This window comes from Euprymna scolopes, chromosome 17 (genome assembly GCF_053919585.1).
Source record: "Euprymna scolopes isolate OS-2025 chromosome 17, ASM5391958v1, whole genome shotgun sequence".
Lineage (NCBI taxonomy): Eukaryota > Metazoa > Mollusca > Cephalopoda > Sepiida > Sepiolidae > Euprymna > Euprymna scolopes.
Genome location: NC_136498.1, coordinates 55,288,200 through 55,308,626, shown reverse-complemented (window position 1 = coordinate 55,308,626; position 20,427 = coordinate 55,288,200). Strand labels below are relative to the sequence as shown.

At 33.8% G+C, this 20,427-nt stretch overlaps 1 pseudogene; it reads left to right on the top strand.

The window, feature by feature from the left end:
• The first annotated feature begins 13,230 nt into the window (after nt 1-13,230).
• LOC145296999 (sulfotransferase 1A1-like) lies at nt 13,231-14,978 on the top strand (annotated as a pseudogene).
• The last annotated feature ends 5,449 nt before the right edge of the window (nt 14,979-20,427 follow it).

Here is a 20,427-nt window from a genome sequence, read left to right as displayed (position 1 = left end):
TTGAAGTTCAGACGAGAACCCGCCATGGAAATAACGACAAAACAAGGAGAGGCTCGTAACGTCTCTTCTGTGGGAGGGTAAGGAAAAGCGCATCATAAGCCACGGAGTCTATAAGTATAAAAACAGCAAGATAGGCTGTTTTTAGCAGCTCCTGCCCAGATATGGCAGCAGTATTCCATCCTTGGACGTACCTGGCTTTTATATAGATAGAGAATGGCATCAGCAGTGAGATATCTTATGGAGCGGTAGAAGGATCCCACCATCTTTCCAGCGACCTTGGCAACCGACTTGATGTACGTGTTCCATTTCAGATCAGGAGTAAAGGACAACCCCAGAAGCTTGTCAAAACACGGGGCTTCTCTTAGACGAGAGCCATCTATTTCAATTGATGCCAGATGGCGATCAGAGCGTTGATGATGTAAAGATAGGAGTTTGGTTTTAGATGCATTAAAGGTAGCCAGCCACGACTTCCCCCACTGAACAACGCGCTCGAAATCAGAGGAGAGAGAATCAGAGAGAACTTTGTCATTTACAGTCTTTGATGTGTTGCCGTAGATGGTCACGTCATCAGCATAGATGTCAACGAATGATTTAAGTATGTGTTAAGGGAGGTCATTGATGTAGACTAGGAAGAGAGTTGGGTCCAGGATTGACCCTTGGGGGACTCCAGCATCATTACTGCAGGCCTGTGATTTTTGTCAATCGACCACTACTCTTATGAGCCTATCGGAGAGAAATGATTTAATGATTGAGAAAACATTTCCAGTTATACCATAGCTGGAAAATCTTGTCGAAGGTATTTTATGTGTCAAGAGCAATTCCTCTAGAAAGGAACCCTTTTTCAAGACATTCCGTAATCCTGTGAGATATACTCGTTAGCACATCTGCAGTAGATCTTGCAGAACGGAAACCATATTGTGTGCCACTAAGAAGATTGTTTCTGCTAAGGTGGTTAACTATTTCTCTGTTTACTATGGATTCCAACAACTTACTCATAACACACAGGAGGCTTATTCGTCTGTACTGAGAGGGATATGACTTATCACCTGAATTCTTAAATACAGGGCATACTGATGAGGTTTTCCAGGTAGTCGGAACGCACTTCTCCTTAAGGCAACGCTTAAACAGTTTCGTAAGTATGGGGGCAAGTTCTGGTTGAAGCATTTTTAACACTATAATTGGGATGCCGCCAGGACCAGTTGGTTTACTATAATCAAGGTTCTTGATTAGCTTGGCGACCTCATGCATATATATATATATATATATATATATATATATATATACATTTATTAATATATAAATATATATATACATTTATATATTTATATATATATACATATACTTATATATATACATATACTTATATATACATATACTTATATATATGCTATATATATACACTTGTATATATACATATACTTATATATATATATATATACTTAATTATATACGCTTGTATATATGCATATACTTATATATATATACTTATATATATATATTTACTTATATATACTTATATATATACTTATATATACTTATATATATGTATATATATATATATATATATATATATATATATATATATGTGTGTGTGTGTGTGTGTATACTAGCTGTACCCGGTCAGGCGTTTCTGTGGCTCAGTTTATTTAAATGGAACACAACAACGGAAAATAGAAAATATATATCTTATGTTTATGTTCGCAATATTTTCGGATAAACATTACTTTGAGGTGTCCCATTTTCTCTGCAGATGTAGAGATTGCCTGATTCTTCGACTGTAGTATGAACATGCCCACGCACAAACCCACACACTCCACATACACACACACACATATATATACATATATATATATATATATATATATATATATATATATATATATATATATATATATATATATATAAGGGCAAGTAATTGATAAAATACCTTAACAACACTTTGAAAAAGAGTGAAACCATATTTAATTTTAAAAAAAGGGAAACTAAATAAGTGGATAATCTTAAATCCGCGGTTTTGAAGAAATACTTTCCTTCTCATCAGAGGGTAAGATATAGCAAAATGCGGGATCGGATTTTGCTTACCAAATATTTAATGAAACTACAATTAAGTAATAGATCTTACTTGATAAAAAAAGTGAAGCAGAGGAAATAGGGTGAATAAAAAGTGATTTCACGAGAATAGATAGTCCGGTGAAGGGTTAAGTGTCTAATGATGGTAAAATCCGCACTTCCAGAATCCCAGAAATTTAATAAAATTTCTATTAGCACAATAATATCCAGGGGAATCGCGTAATTGGAAGATGATCAAAAGTAATACAAAATACAGAAACCTGTGGAATAATTTACAAATATGTACAAGAAAAAGGGAATGAATTCCATTAATGTTATTAAAAAAAGATAAAATGTGCGTAAAAAAAGACATGGAAGACATTTAAAACTCGAGTGTCGATGCAAGGCTAAATAAAGAAAAATGAGTAAAAAAGATGAAAAGAAATTGAATGGTGATTGAATTAATTTAAAAACAGAAAAGCCAATGTCCAAATGACCCATAAAATAATTCGTTAAAACGCCAAAATTTTAATAAAAACCGGGTCAACTAGAATGTACAAGTTATTACTTCAGAATCAAATTATCAAATTAAAGGAACTAAATGCAATGAGAAAAAAGATAAAATAAATATATGCACATGTATATGCATACACACATACATACATACACATATATATGCTTACATACACTTACACACCCATATATATATATATATATATATATATATATATATATATATATATATATATATTGTGTATATTTAGGCAGCATATTCTCCTTTAAGCATATATTGTAAAACACCACAGCATTTTCTTGTTTGACAATTTTCCGTTTTATTTTTTCCAGTTTTCGAATAATCCTTCTTGTGTTATATGTAAAATGGTGTAAAAGTGTTCCGTAGTTTGCGAGCGCTTTCGGCGTTTCCGCCATCGTCAGGCTTGTTATATAGAAAGGCGTTTTAAAATTAATTGCCTTAAAGGAGAGTGTATCATTAACTGTTCCTCTTACATTGGTCATACTACCAACACGTTGTCCCGTAGACTAACGTTCATCTTTAAAAAAACATGGCTGCCAGCATTCTCAATTTAGAAACATCATGGTAGAAAATACCAAAAATTTACAAACAGACTCTAACGTTAGGAGACTGAAGGTGTTGGAGGCATTGTATATAAAAGTGAGACAACCCAAAATAAACAATATAAATTATGAATGCAGCAAAAATATTTTAAAATATCTCTGTTAATGTATATATATATATATATATATATATATATATATATATATATATAAAACTGTCCAATAAATTTGTATATAAATAGCCCACATAAGCCAAAAACGATCTTATAGTACGATGTAATTTTAAAACACGACCTTATCATTCGACGTAATTTTAAATCGACTTTCCATATAACCAGCCTGAATATGGCGGAAACGCCGAAAGCGCTCGCAAACTACGGTACACTTTTACACCATTTTACATATACGGATTATTCGAAAACTGGAAAAAATAAAACGGAAAATTGCCAAACAAGAAAATGCTGTGCTGTTTAACAATATATATATATATATATATATATATATATATATATATATATATATATATATGATTTCTGGGTGTGTTTGTTGTATATATATATATATATATCACATACATACATACATACATACATGCATACATATAAGTAAATAGATGAATAAATAAATAAAAAAATAAAAAGTTAGAAAAAAATTAAAGGTGTGAGGATTGCCGGTATCTGAAAATTCCGGATGAAGTAAGTAAGTATGTAAGTAAATGCATATAGTAAAATATAAGTAAACATACATGCAGAATATAAATGTTCTGGTAGATTTATATGTTTGATAGGTAGGAATATTTATACGCTAAAACCGAAAATGATATACATATATATGTATATACATATATACATACATGTATATATACATATATATATACATGTATATACATACATATATACATACAATTATATGCATATATATACACAGATGTATACATATATACATATATATATACATACATATATACATACATATATATACATATATACATATATACATATACATACACATATATACATATATATACATGTGCATACATATATATACATATATATATACATATATATACATACATACATATATATACATATATATATACATGTGTATATATATATGTATATATATATATATATACATATATATATATATATATATGTATATATATATATATATATATATATATATATATATATATATATATATATATATATATATACTCAAGTTCACCCTTACAAAGCATATCGCAACTTGGACCTAAGGGGCTACTATTTTTGACCATGCTTAGGAAAGATTAAAAAGATGTTGGTTTACGTTACATTTAAACTTCTTCATATCAGTACAGTCAGGGAAGTAAATAAGTTGAAAAAAAATTTGATGTCTCGTTGTTTGAGGATAGAAATTGTGTCGATAGTTTTCTGGTAATTAGGGACCTCAATAGTAAAAGGGTAAGATTGTGTTGCTTAACGGGGTTGTCGGGGGATATGCACGTCGAAGGGGGCACAAATGCAACGAGTTCATCACAGCACATTCCATTAAAATATTTGAAAACAACCAGAGCTACAGCATATATATATATATATATATATATATATATATATATATATATATATATATATATATATATATATATATTATAAATTTTCTTAATGTCTGTCTGGTGTGTGTGTATGGCGTGTTTTTCTCAGCTTACAGGCAATCCACCCAGACAAGTAAGGTACCAAAATGAAGCTTATAACCCAGCGGGTGTTTTAGTGATATTTATATCCATGTTTGTTATGGGGAAATGAAAAAAAAAACAAAAAAAATAACGACTTAATAAACAACGTTTTATTTATTGGATATTTTTCCGGTACTAGGACTCCGGTTTGCCCCAGTGGGTAAACTTTGGTTCTTGCAGAAATTCACTTGTCATACTTTTTGAGAAGACAGAATCACCCGATCGTCGAAGACAAGATGCAAGCAAATAAGAAGCAAATAAGGACCATATAATTAATACGATAAACTGTAGTTAGGATTAACCTGTCAACACATAAAAGTTTATAATTAGAAAAATCTTGTGGCTTAAGAACTGTATCCGTTCCGACACTTATCATACGGGCAAGATGCGTCTAAATGTTTTGAATTGTTTTAAATTATTTCTATAATCAGAAAAAATAACCCAAATAATCTACAATATACAAAATATTAACCAGTTCTCACATTGTTATCATTGATATATCTTGTGGCGCTAAAAAATGAGTTATTAACAGTACAGTACATCGCATGTACAGTAATAAGTTATTTTCAGATATTGTTCGATTGATTACTTCTTCACGGTAAACCGACCTCTTTGTGCTTAGAAAGTCCGGCCTGTGGTGCAGCCATCTTGGTTTCGGGCGTTTTAGCAATTCGACAACCTTCACAAGATTTCAGCATTTCTCGAGTGATTTAGTGCTGCAGTGTATGGGACAGTTCGATAATAGCAACGCCAATAAATGCTTCGTCTTGGATTAGCGTCTCCGAATCGGCGTATATAGGTCCATTGTCGCAGCCAATAATTATCATCACCATGTCGTCTGAAATTGTTCTGACAATTCTTTGCAAACATTCGCGGCATGTGCATGTTGTAAATGGCCTTTTAGATGTTAATTAAGAACAGGAACGTTGCAAATCCCAGTAGACATCTTTAAAATGATTGTTTGTAAAGCCTAGTGCCTTGTTCTCTAACTCGTAATGAAGATTAATTTGCCTCGAGTTTCAGAGTTACATCGACCCAAACGTTGTGAAAATAAGACTCAATCCGAATAATCAAAATAATACGTAAATCCCCTGAATTTAAATTTCATATTAAGACACCTTATGCGTAATCCTAAAATGTTATAGAATTCAAATCACGCAATATATGTTGACCAAGGATTTTATCCTCATGCTGTCTCGATTTTAATCAGTACAATGTGCGCAAAACTGTTCTATTTAGGGGATTAATTCGTTAATCCCGGGCGGATATTTTTTTAGTTTTTTAAATACGTTAGAAAGTTAAATAGAAAACCCGATTGGAACCAAACATCGTGACGATATTAAATTCAGACTGATATGTGTTCTTAAGCTTCTAACACTGCTAAAGATCCGTTGAATTACAAAGTTGAATGCACAAGCCTATTCCAAACAAATATATTAAAAATATTAAATTAAATCTAATCATTAGTAAAAAGAAACTTATACGAAATTAAGAAAATTGAAATGAAAAATGTGTGTTTTTTTTATATGACGAAAACATCACATTCAGTTCGATACTTATGTGTAATATTCATGCTACGGTTGTCATCTGTAGAGTTACAATCACTTCGGGTCTAACTTATTGGACTCTAGAATCTTTTGTTGAAGTCATAAATCTGCACAAAATTAAATATGGAATCCTTCATGTAATTCTATGAGCACGTTCTATCAGCCATGCCCAAGTAGAATTCTTCGGTGATTCGCAATTATGTTCTTACTATCGTTAGCAGTGTTGATTGAAACTTCTTAAGAATTATATATATATATATGTATATGTATATGTATATGTATATATATATATATATATATATATATATATATATATATATATATATATATATATATATATATATATATATATATATAATTCAGACGCACAATTAATTCAGTCAAGTAAGTAACCAAATTTATCTTAATTCCTGGACGAAAACTCTATCGGACGAAAAATATTTTAATTCTTGAATATTATTAAACATTTTATTTTAACCGTGTTCTGTGTAATTTGGACTCAACCTTCCTCGACTTCGTATGCAACAGTTAGATTTTGCTGTATTCGATACCGATTTTTTTATTTATACAATTTCACCTCAAACAAGGCACATTGCAACTTTGATGTAGGGACGGACTATCGGGGACGTAGGTTGCAGGTGTACTATGCAGAGAGTTTAGCAGCAAGATATCTGTTCACACTAGGCTTGAACTTCTGCATGTCAGTACATATATAGCCGCAGGAAATCGGAAGAGAATTCCAAAGTCTAGCGGTTCAGGGGATGATACTATTAGATTAGAAGGCCTTCCTATATCTAGGGATCTCTACTGTGTACGGGTGGGATTTGCTGCTTGTCCGGTTTGTCGGGGTATTTTCGTCGAGGGTCACAAGGGCTTGTAGTTCGTCAGAGTATCCACCATTAAAATACTTGTAAAACAGGCAGAGGGATGCAACATTTCGTCGAATCTTATATGACAGTCCGGGACCTATCAGGTTGGCGACTCTCTTTTAAACCATGTTCAGGAGCGAGAGGCTAGTAGAAGATGAACCAGGCAAAATTTGACAGCAGTACTCCATACATGGGCGAATGGTGGCTTTGTAAAATACAGGATACTTTCAGGAGTAAGTACCATTCGAGCACGGCAGAGAGAGCTCACCTTTTTCTCAGCAGCCTTTGTAATGATCTCGATGTACCTATCCCAACTCATGTTTCTTGTGAACGTTAAGCTTAGGGGCTTGAACGAAGTATTTCAGGTTATGTATCTTTATTTATTTATTTTTTTTACATATTAATCACCACTTATCAAGGCCCGGAAGCAACTCAGGGATAAGGGTTATTGCAAGTACATTACGTTAGTGTGGAGATTTGATGAAGTGTTTACTTAAGGGGGTGGTTCATTAGGAATTTGTTAACGTTGGACTTGAACACATCCAAGTTGTAGTCCGGTGGGAAGCAAGCAGACGGAACAGAGTTCCACAGGAGTGCAGTTCTAAGAAAGAAGCTTTGTTCATGGATTTTTTTTTATTATCCATAGCTATTGGTGGTTCGTAAGGTTTCATGTAATTATTAAAGGAAACGAGCTTTGTCTTGGCAGAGTTGGACGTTACCATCCATTTTTTAAATGATAATTTTATAAAGCTGCAAAATTGCACATTAACAAATATCTGCGATGAACGTGGAAGTATTCACGCAGATCAGACAATTCAGAAGCACGATGTTGCTGACGACTATGTAGACTCCTAGCTCGCTTAACAAACACACAAAGCAGCAACACAGTCTTGACAGTGGCAAAATGTTTAACGTCACAGTCTTACTAACTGGGGATGTCAAGCTCGAATCCAGTTTGTTCCACAGAAACACTTTCACTTAAGGGTGTTGGCAACCTTTAGGTAATATCTCGAAATAACCGGATGTCTTTATATTAGTGTCGGGATGATTATCTGGAATCGAAAATCGAAAAATCGGAACTTTTTGGGGTATCGGAATCGAACAAATTTGTGCCTATTTTCCGATGCAAAAACAATTCTTTTTTATTTGATTCTCTTTAAAGAAAAATATTCTACTGCTGATAGTAATAATAAAATTATGAATATCTATTGATTTTACATTTTTAATAAAACTAAAATCGATAAATCATCTCATTCGAGTTTATTTTTTTACGTTTGATAAAATATCTACACATTTAACATGTGTGTTTACGGTACTCTTGGAAAATAACAAGTTTATAGTTAAATATTTAGAGATTTATAAGAATCGGAATAGGTAATTGTATCGGATTCGGGAATTTAATACGGAATCGGAAAAAAATATTAGAATCGTCCTATCCCTACTTTATAGAAAGAAATTTAAATAGAAAAGATAAGGAAATAATTAGATTAACAATTCGAAATGCATTATCATGATCTACACAAAACAACAGCATCAATAGAGGAGGTGACGGTGGCTCATTAGTTAACGATGCGAACTTACAACTTGGGTACGCAAAGTTCAAACCCAATCAGTTCCGCAGAAACGGGGCCTGGGTATGACCTTAAACTATATCCGATGGTGAGGCCCCACCTTGCGGGCTTTGGTGAGTGTGGAGTTTAATTCCCATCGCTCCCAGGACCACCATGATCCGGAGTGGTAGTACTTGTTAGGGTCCCAACTATAGATTAAATAGAATCCGACTTGGAGAAAACAAATAAATTCTATCAAAAACATTTTTTCAAAATTACTGGATTCGGCATTAAATAACATGAAAAGGGTTTATATGCCGTAAAACAAAAACAAACGAATAAAAAAAACACAGAAACGCTTCCACTTTGACAACCTTCACGTGTTCTCTCTCGTAAGTACCCGATATCTTTCTAAGAAGAATTCTTAATCGAATAATATTGGGGATACGAATACCAACAAAATGCATCACCATCATCATCGTCATCATCATTATTCTGATCAATACCTCAGCCCTACAGATGCAAGGTTATTTTCAACTGAAAAATGGTCAAGACTGTCAAAGGGTGTCGCGGAAGTACCGGCGACTGATATGAACAACATCTACTCAGGCTGTGTCAAATTGTTAATTTTTATCAAGATTTCGTTATCATCCTTTAGCTCTCTCCTCTCTTCCTCCACCTCTTTCTCTATCTATCTACTTTTGCATCGTCGTTACAATCACTCTATCTTCTTTAAAAGTTTTAGAATTTTCACGAGATGTAAAAGGAGAGGCAAATTACAAAGCCAGCCCTAAGTCAATGCAACATGAATACCATTTCCAGAATAACTGGATTCCACATTAAATAACAAGAAAATGGTTGATATGCCGTAAAACAAAACAGCACATCAAATAAAATGAGAAGATAAAGATATAATGGCCGAAAATATAAGGGGAATATCATAAAAAGGGACAGAAAAAGTGCTCCCCTTTTTAATTAATACTAGATAAATAAAATATAAAAGAAAGTAAACGAATAGATTCTCACTAATCTGGTTATAATATGGTATGAAAAGAAAAACATATTATTGAAGATAACTCTTTGTATAATGGTTTAGTAATGACGAAAACAGGTTTAAAAATATTCAGCAGTGGAAAGTAATGTTCTGGCAGAAATGATAGAATAAAAAGAAGTATATTCATAGTTAGTAATTTAATTAAAAACAAGTGAAGCATGAATGGGCCCACGTGAGTACACAGTGAACGAGTTATAAAAAAAAAACTTACTAAGTCGAGCATTTCCACCTCCCCCATTATGCCCAAAGATGCAAGGGGACGTAAAACCCTATTGAAAATAAGCAATCGGTGCAGTTTTAGACCTTAATATATATATATATATATATATATTTGAGTTCTGCACCATGCAAGAAAAAAAAAACATCATTACCCCCCCCCATTTATCTCTAAAAGTCCCCAAGGCCATAATATATTTAAATTTTAGTGAATAACCATGAAAAACTACTAAATAGACATACACAGAATTTTTTTCACAAAATAGCGTGTTTTTATTAGTCCTAAAGGAGCCGCCAAGGCACACCCAAGAGTTATTGCCAAGTGTAGACAAATAACATTATATAGAAATCGGTTAGTTATAACTTTTCAAGAAGTTTTATAAAAATGCAAGGAATCAGTTTGTTTTAATGGGCAAAAAATTGTCAATTTCAGCCATTTCAACCCGAAAGGCAGCCATAGGCGGGTAATCTGAGTTTTCCCGGAATATCCGTTTTGTTTTTACTCATATCATGATGAATGTTTGTGAAAAATTTCACATTATAAGGCGTAGTTTTGGAGAAAGTGCGGACAGACGAACAAATGAACAGACGAACGAACAAGATTTAATTTACATGTCCACCCTCTTTTTGCCAAAGGGGGGGGGGCAAACAATAACAAATTATACAAAATTTAAATTCAGAATGTCAAAAAGTAGAAAAGAATGAAAACTAAATAAATTACATTTTTGGAAAAAGTAAAGTTTAAATATTAATTTTATTTATTACTTAGTTTTAAAAAAATATATATTTTTTAACATAACTATTATTTAATAAAAAGTGTATTTTTAGAAAAAAAATCAGATATTCCTATAATCGAATAGATGTAAAGACAGACTGAGAGTGACAGTCATGGAGAGGCGTAATCGTTTGAGGTGAACAAGAGACACACCTATACACACAGGTGTTTCGACTCGTGACAGCAACCAGCAATGCACATGCACATATCCATACATAAACACAACAGGTCTTCATCAGTCATGGCCTTTTTAAAGTTATAGTATAAAAGGTATATAATTTACTTCATTTTGTGTCATTTTACGTGTTCTACAATAAACTTCCCGTACGAAACTAAAGCCGTTTCACAAGTAAGTCGGATTCTACCTTTTTAGGCGACTACGTGTTAAAAGAAAGAAGAGGCTTGAAGTTTTGTTCCAAGTTCTGCAGAAGGGCAGGTCCTGTAGAATCAGCAGAAAAGAAAGTCCTGTAAAGTCAGCAGACGAGCAAGTCCCAAAAAATCACACACACACACTAAGGTTCTCTTAAAGCTGCAGCAGTTCACCGATACGATCACACTGACGTCGATCCTAGAAAAGACACCCCCATGTTCCAAACACACTCCCTTTATCCTTCCGGCGTTCGTCCTCGGCCAATCAGCAGCCAAAGAACGGTCACGTGTGGCCTAGTGATGATCGCACAATCTACAAGATGAGGACGGCGCCATTTTGGAATTTCTCCCGGGTTTCGGCCATGCACGTGCGCACACCGTAGGAGCGTGCCAAGGTAAGGCATGACGCGCAGACACGTGGGCGCTTCCTCCCTTCATTTTCTTCGACTCTACAGAAACGTATGCGAAGACTAAACGAGCTAAACAATACTAAAATCTGCTAAAACTATAGTTTAATTTCAGGCGGGTTCATCCATTATCCGTTTACAGAAACAAACAAAAATACCAATAATTTAGAATAGCGTTTTTATTTTATATTTTTTTTATTTTTTGCCACTCACGTTGAGTTTTCTGTTTCTTCTGACTCCAAGAAAAAGTCACCCTTTCTCTTAGTCGCCCCTTTTATCCTGCCTTGACAGAGTTCAAAAGCCTAGTTGGGGTGCCCTTTTCTCTTCCCTGCAACCTCTTTCTCACAGAAAAGACTTGCGAGCCTGTCTCCGCGTTATCATTATTTTCATGGCAGGTATCGTCTGCGCTACAATCTATGTTTCCCCTCGCCAAACTTCTACAACAGAACACTCGTCCAGCTGAAAACACTAGCAATAAGTTTCCCCACTCTTTATCTGTGCCTAAACCTAAACGTAGATTTTATGAACAGAGTCTATTTCTTAGGATTGTACACCTGTGAAACTCTCTTCCATCTGCCTGCTTTATTGCTGACTATAATATGGTTGTCTTCACGTCCAACATAAACAAGTCCTTAAGTAATCTAATTTACCAAATTTTTGATACGAACAATTACTACTATATTGTCCTATTGGTTACTGAATACTTATTACCCCTTATCTTTATTGGCCTCTGGGCCTTGATAAGTGGTGACTCCATTATAAAAAAACGGTGGCAGCTCATTCATTCCTTTTAGTGACTACTTCACTGTTTGTGCTATAAAGAATGTGGATGCCTTTCCCTAAAGTCTCCCTTTCCCACGCATGACATATATCTGACCGAGTTTTGCCTGGCATGGTTGGTGGCGTTTTACCTAATTTGCTGATGACAACAGGAGGGTGAACAGAGAAGGGAATGCGCGTGCGCGCGTACGTAAAGACGCAGACTATGTGTGTGTGTGTGTGTGTGTGAGAAAGGGAAAGAGAGAGGGAGTGAGTGTATGTTTGTAGGAGCGAGAATGTGTGTTAAGCACTGAGTGAGGGAGAGAGAGACACTGGTTCGGGAAATACAGCTACTATACTAGCTGCGTCGCCACTTATCCTCCATTTCGTGCGTGAACGTTCATAACGTGCAAAAATATACATACATTAAATACACATAAGTATGCACATATACACATACACATATACACATATATATTGCATACATACATTATTCCTCTCTCTCTCTCTCTATATATATATATATAAAAACAGCAAGAGAAAAAATAACACAAGAGCAAAACATATACAAACAGGAAACATACCGCGGCAGCGCGGCACGCTACATTACAAATTAATTGTACACACCAACCATACATTTTATATACAATATATATATATATATATATATATATATATATATATATATATATATATATACATCGATTCTCATTTGTATACAAAAATGGCGAAAATATATCACACTGATACGGAAGGTTTTCGTCATTAGGGATTCGAAAATAAATGAATTAAACTACCTCTTTTAAACAATATTGAGCACATAATCTCTACGTTGTCTCACATGCCGATACGCAACGAAGACGTCCTGCTTATTGGTTACCCCAAGTCGGGAACCCATTAGTTATAGGAAGTTCTCAATATAATACTACACGGCAACACTGTCTATATGAAAGAAAATAAATTAAAATTTTACATCGAGTCGTCAAAACAAGAATATTTCGACACGACAGAGACTCCGCTGGTATTGAACAGTCACCTACCGTTGAAAGTGTTACCGGCGAGCGTGCATGACAAGAAGATACCCACTGTTTAAGTGGCTCGTAATCCGCAGGACGTGGCTATTTCGCTTTATTGGCACATGTTTTAGATTTACGAGTTCATCAGCGGTTTGTTATATTTATTATTATTATTATTATTATTATTATTATTATTATTATTATTATTATTATTATTATTGTTGTTATTGTTCGTTTTGTTGTTAGGTCTTATTTATAGTGTGAGTCTTAGAGTCTTGGAGAGATGTTGAGAGAGTCTTATTAAGAGGGATGTTGCTGTAGAGAGAGATGTGGTTGCGTTCCGTGTTCGTGTTATGAAGAGATTTATATATCTAAAATGTTCGTACTTAGAAGTGTAGATATGAGATGTAGAGTTCACATTGTGTATGTAAAGACATTGTGTAAGTGAAGACATTTTAAAACACATGATATACAAGATATATAATGACAATTTTCACTTTACCTTTTGGTAGAATTACAACACAAAGACGACGTTTATAAAAACACATGATGGCGTTTCATAGTCAAGAATTCAAGTTTCACACTCCAAGTTTCAAAGGTGACCGTGTCACATCTAGACGTCCGAATCACATGCCTGGACTGTCGTCTGTCGTCCTCAGACTCTCTCTCTCTCTCTCAGACTCTCCCTCAGTGTTTCTCTGCTTTACTCTAAAGTTTCTAACTATATCGAGAACTTCCCATTTTCCATGACGTCATACACATGTTAAAACATGTATCTTCTTTCACGTGTTCTGGAAATGCGTGTCCAAAACTTTTTCCTTTGTTTACAAAAGGAATTTTAACCTATATTCCCAGCAATCTATATTTCCAATATGTTAAAAACATGTTTATTACATTATCTTATAGTTGCATTCTTCAATTGAATTTTCATAACAGAATTGACAATGCACATTCTTTTCTTCAAACTATTTTATCTCTAAGCTAAAAAAGTGTTTGTTTATTACATTCCATTTGCTAATTCTCTCTCGTAATCTATTTCTAAACCTAAATTACGAGGTTCGAATTTCGTCTATTCTATTTCATTTTCATTTTAACTAAATCTCTCTTTTTTTATACTTACATGAAAAGTGGACACCCCTTATCATGTAACATGTTGTGATGGCACGTTTAACGGATTTTTCGACGAGTTCCTAGACGGTCACGTCCTCTACGGTAGCTGGTTAGATTACATGCTTCAGTGGCAAAAAGACTTCGATGAACATGTTGACTGGCCCGTCCACATGATCCTGTACGAAGACATAGGTGAAGAAACGGTCGGTACGATACAGAAACTGACCAGATTTCTCCGAAAAACGACGACGTCAACTTTTTGGAACAGATCGCTGACAAATGCAGTTTTGCCAAAGTGAACGAAGCAAAACCACCACCTGTTGAAAAAATGAGAACTCCAGGGGCGAAATTGCTTCGTAAAGGTGTCGTCGGAGATTGGAAAAACTTTTTTACTGTAGCCCAAAACGGACACTTTGATGAAATTGATAAAGAAAGAAACGAAAGACCTAAAGCTTACATTTAGATTCGAATTATGATTTGCTTCTTTTTTCTTTCATTATTTTTCGAATTCACATTTTATAAAATATACTAGTTTTATTTATGTAATCTTCATGTTGTATTCTTTGTCGCTGTTTATATTTACTTTGGGTGATTTGTTTATTTATTCATTTTTAATTTAAGCGACACTTGTGCATTTTAGCTCCCTTGTAAACATTTTTTTTCGTTTTCGGAGAAGTGCATTCAGAACCAGGGGAGACAAGTCAACACGTTCTAATGAAAGATTTAAAATTTAAAATGTGTGTTTGTTCTTTTAAGCTCAATAAATTGTCAATAATGAGTGTATTAAAACGAAAAATTAGTCATTATTTTTATTGCGATTTTTTTTATTTTATAAACACAAGCCCCCTTTTTTATATCATATATTTTTAAATGTCAAGTGTCATTCATTTCCAAATCAAAGAGTGACTGTAATTTATTTATACTTTTTCAGGTGCCAGTAACGGTACAGCCGAAAAATCGATTTAAAAAGAAATACGCAATTTTAAGCAACATACAATATTGCGTACTTAATTGTCATGCCGAAAATAGTGATTTTTTGGTTACTTTAAACGATATTTTTTTTAAATCGATGTTTCGACTGTATCTTAGCTAGCACCTATTTTGATTCTTTTATAAAACATGAATATATTATTTTAATTGAATAAATGCCTAGATGATTGATGCTTTCTTTTATATTAATTGATTTTTTTTTGTTTGCTTTAACCAAAAAGTTATGCGAAACTTTATTTTCGAATAAATTATTAAATTGTCGGCACTTGTGCACTACTGCGAAGGCAGCACTGTTTTTCATATGTAGAAATTGCATATAGCAGGGGCAGAAAATACAATCGCAGTACCGAGTACAAAACAACGCAACAATATTTTTGTTTTTTTAGAAAGTTTGTTACGCATTTATTTAATTAAAGTAAGTATAAAAAACTATGATGACACTAAATACTTTTTTACCTTCATTTTCTTTATAATTTTTTAAAATGTGCCTCAATTCAATAAATATGTACGAAAAAAATTCACAACATCAAAAACGCATTAAAACATCTCGACATGCAAGCTTTCTAAGGGGAAAAAGATTAATCTCAAAAACAAATGTATTGTGAGTTATATTCGTTTATATTTATGTTAATTAAATATGTAACAAAAAAAATTCGCAACAAAAACAAACATGCTGTGTTGTAAGATTTTCGATTCGATTGCGTAAAATTGCATTTGTCTGCCCATGTATGCACTTTTAAAATGTCAAAACTGACAATAAAAAAAGTGTTTTCTTCGCAGTAGTGCGAAAGTTCTATATTTTCCCTTCCTTCTTCCGAATGTACATCTCCAAAATATAAAAATTGAATTACAACTAATGAGGTGACCTTGAATAAGAATCCAAACGTATAAATTATTTCCTTGTGACTTTTAGATAATTAAGGACGGGAAAAATGAGTGGCCGATGCTCAGAATGTATAAACATTTGAGCTCCTGACTTCACTTTAAATATCACCAAAAGTCAGGGAATTAACAAATTTTATTGAGACTATCAGTATTTATCAAATAATTATAAGGAAACCATTATTATTTGAATTATAGTGGAAGTATATTATTTGTTTTAGCTGAACATAACCTTTACTAAATCATGGTTTTCAGTCGTTAAAAAATGACTGAATTTAATTTTGCTTTTTTATGAAGATAAAAAAATTGCAAATTGTAATAAGTACACAATATATTTTTCATGAACATTACGAAAAAAGCCATTTAAATCCGTATTAACAAAATTTTCATAACTTGAAGAAAAATAATTTTTTTGGTTAACGATATCACACTTAATTGTTTAATATTTTCACACAAAATAGTAAAATGAGAAAAACGAAAAGAAAACATTCTTCTTTCGTAAGGTTTACATTTTTAGTGTTATATTGCATGTAAAATTCTAATATTTTCATCGCATGAATGAACGTGTAATCATTAGCGTAACATAATTGTAACATAATCTTGAAAAATAAAATAAAATAAAATAAAATTCAAGCAGACACACACGAAAATAATTAAATTAAAAAATGTTGAAATTATATAAACATTCACTATATGTATGTATGGATGCACGGCCCTGAAAAAACATAGCCGGTTTTGCCCCTCCCCCACCCTTCTTCCGACAATATGACACCATTTTCAGATACGCCTGTAGTAGTTTTTATGTGCGTCCATACATTTAAAAAAAAATGCCGTCATGATTTATTTGGCATTATTAAACAAATTTCATTGCTGCAGCTAGCATATTTTAGGATAATTATTACCTTTTTAGTAAAAGTTTGCTATATTTATTTTGTTAATTTAAAAATGAAAACAGGAACTTAATGATTTAGTTGGAAATAACTTGAATTTAACTTGCCAGAATAATTTAAACACGGTCATTTTGATAAATATTTTTTACATGAAATAGTTTGGCCTTGTCTGATGGTGACGAGATGACCTCAGGTCCATTGATGATAGTTGGGATAGATCGCACGCTTCTGTTCAGGATCTTGTTTGTTATTTGCCAAAACTGGTGGGAACCAAGCCGCTGCTCAGCTACTTTGGGTTTAACGGACTGAGCATATAGCTCGCTTGCATTTTTTATTTTTATTTTACAGTGGTTGTTGGCATTCCTGAAAGCAGTTTTAGTCTCAGTACATCTATTACGTTGGTAGCTAGGAAAAAGTAATTTCTGTGCGCGATAGCAGCAGCACATTCTGTGGAGAATCATGGCTGGCTGTTAGGTTTTTGTCGGAATTTTTTGATGTCATGAATCTTACTATGCCTACAATTAACCATTCGGTCAGGTCTGATACTATGGAGGACACGTCCTTTTTAAACATGGAATGCAGAGGTAGATCAGATATGAATATACGGAAGATATCCCGGTCAGCCATAAAGTATCGATATACAGTACGGTGGAGTGGTACGTCTGAAGATTTATTACATTTCACTTTTATCTAAACTGGTACAAAAGAGTGGTCAGAGGATCCCAACGGAGATAGAACGGAACATGAACACAGCTCAGGGGAAGTTGAGGAAAAGGTCGAGAAGTCTTTCATACTGACCGGTAGTATTGGGCACACGGGTGGGTTCGTGAACAATCTTAGTGAGGTTATAGGCAGTGGCAAAATCATGAGAGAACCTCCCCTCGTATTCGGTTTTATTTGAGTGGGTCAGCGATTCTACATTATGGACATTGAAGTCACCGCAAATGTGAATGTTAGGCGAAGGATGACCAGGCAGGATGTGGTCAATTTTCTCAGATGTGCTCTTAAAGACAGTTACCCACTGTTGTGGGGGCGATAGAGGGCAAATATAAATGCAGTGGTGTAAGCTAGTGCAACGCGGAAGCACATATAAGGTAAATTAGGGTCTTCTCTGGAGATGTCCCTACCACATAAAAAGCCATCTTTGATGTAGGTGCATATTCCATGCCCATGGCGATCTTGGGGGTCAGATTTAGATTTTAAGTTAGAGTATCCTTTAATTATGAATTCGTCTAGGGAATAGTTGGTCCTATGCTGGTTTCACTTAGAAATATTGTGTCCGGTTTCGTCTCCTGCAATTATGTTTCAACCTCTGGAAGGTTGGAACGTAGACCCCTGATGTTGGAGAAGAAGACCTGCTAGTAGGGGTTTCCGTTGAATGATGGGGTTCTAGGTTTATTCGTGTTTTTTTTTTTAGATTTGTCATGTTTTTTTTTCCTTATTTCAGGTTTGACTTTAATCCTGAATATTTGTCTTGTTTTCTTTTTATCTATCTTTTTCCTAAATCTTTATTGTCAAATATCTATTATTAACCAATACTTTTTTCTCATATTTAAAACGAGAAAAAAAGTATCCCATGAAATTAAAAATTTCCTAAATTATATTTGCATATTATCTGAACTCAAAAACACGCGTTTTTTTCTCTAAAGTATGCATTACTTCTAGCTAGTCTAAAGTTAATGCGTAACCCTAAAGGTATTACTTCTTAATCAGTTTTAAAAACGAGTTACAAATAACCAGACTTCCAATTTGATAAAAGTTCTATTATAGCAGTTTATTAAGGGTTGCAGCTAAAATGGTCGAACATTTTCGTATGAGATAAAGGCAAAAAGTATCTATGTATTAACATGGGACGGGAGAGTATCTTCAAGTACTACGCTAATCTGGGAATGGGGCAACGGACGTATACCAAGTAGGCATTAATAAGTCCTACTCACCTACCCCCTTCTTTAATGGAGAGTGTAGAATGCATGTGGATGTGTTATCGGCAGCTCCAGTAACTCTCGTTTCTCCTATTTTGTCATTCAGCCCTCATTTCCAATGAGTGATTTTTCTGACAAAGGGTGAAGAAAAAGCTATTTCCAGGTTGATAGTACTTTGTAAACAATAGCTTGAGATGTCGGGACATTTCTATTTCTATGTCTATCCTTGTGGCCATGTCACTAGTAAGGGTGCTGGAGGAAAATGTTTCATCTGGGCTGAAATTACCCGCCTGATAGTCATGGACCCGAACCTTGGATTTAACCACTAAGGAGGCTGTCCTATCAGCAGGTACAAAGTATCGGGGCTGCTGTATTGCCATTTGGTGAATGGATTCCGGACCATAGAGTAGTTTCTGGTAGGGCCTCTCGATGCCATAATAGTTGTTTTACATTATCATGTGATACAAAAAATATTGTCTTTTTCTCTCTTATTTACCCTGTCTGTCCTGCTTCAACTAAGTCTATCGACCTGCTCCACAAATTCCAAAACCTGAACATCACAAATCTCAAGTAGACATCCGCTACCGTCACCTACACGACAAGGACCCATGATTCAGAAGGGGCAACCGCCTTCCCAGCATGGACAGCCGACCGGACTGGACGAAACGTCATACCGGAGATTTGATTGCGATCCCATAAAATGACCACAGATTTCGTTAAAAAAAAAACACTTAATGATTTATTTATGTTTTTTTTTTATTTATTTAAATTGTGTTTTGTTTATATACAATAGCGTCCAAAACTAAGGGACACCATTTTAAAACCTAAGATTTTTTTAGAAATAGCAACTGTGAAAAGCTGAAACTTTGACAACTGGTAGTCGTTATCATCCATACTAACATTGGACTCATTTGCAAAGGATGGGAAAAGATTTATAACAATTGTTTATTTATTTTCAAAATAGTAACTTCAAACAGTAAGGGAAAAAATTACTAAGAATAACCTTTTAAAATAAGTTAAACACATACAACTTTCCAGATAAGTAGAAGAGTAATTACTTTGATTTTTGTGACATTTATGTATTGGATATTGTATTGGGGGCGTTTCGTTTGCTTTGTTGGCTAAATATGAATAAACTTCTCTGTTATTATAAATTGTCCAAGATAAAAACATGAAATAATTTATAAAAATATTATACAACAATATATGTAATTGTTCTTCGTCTAGT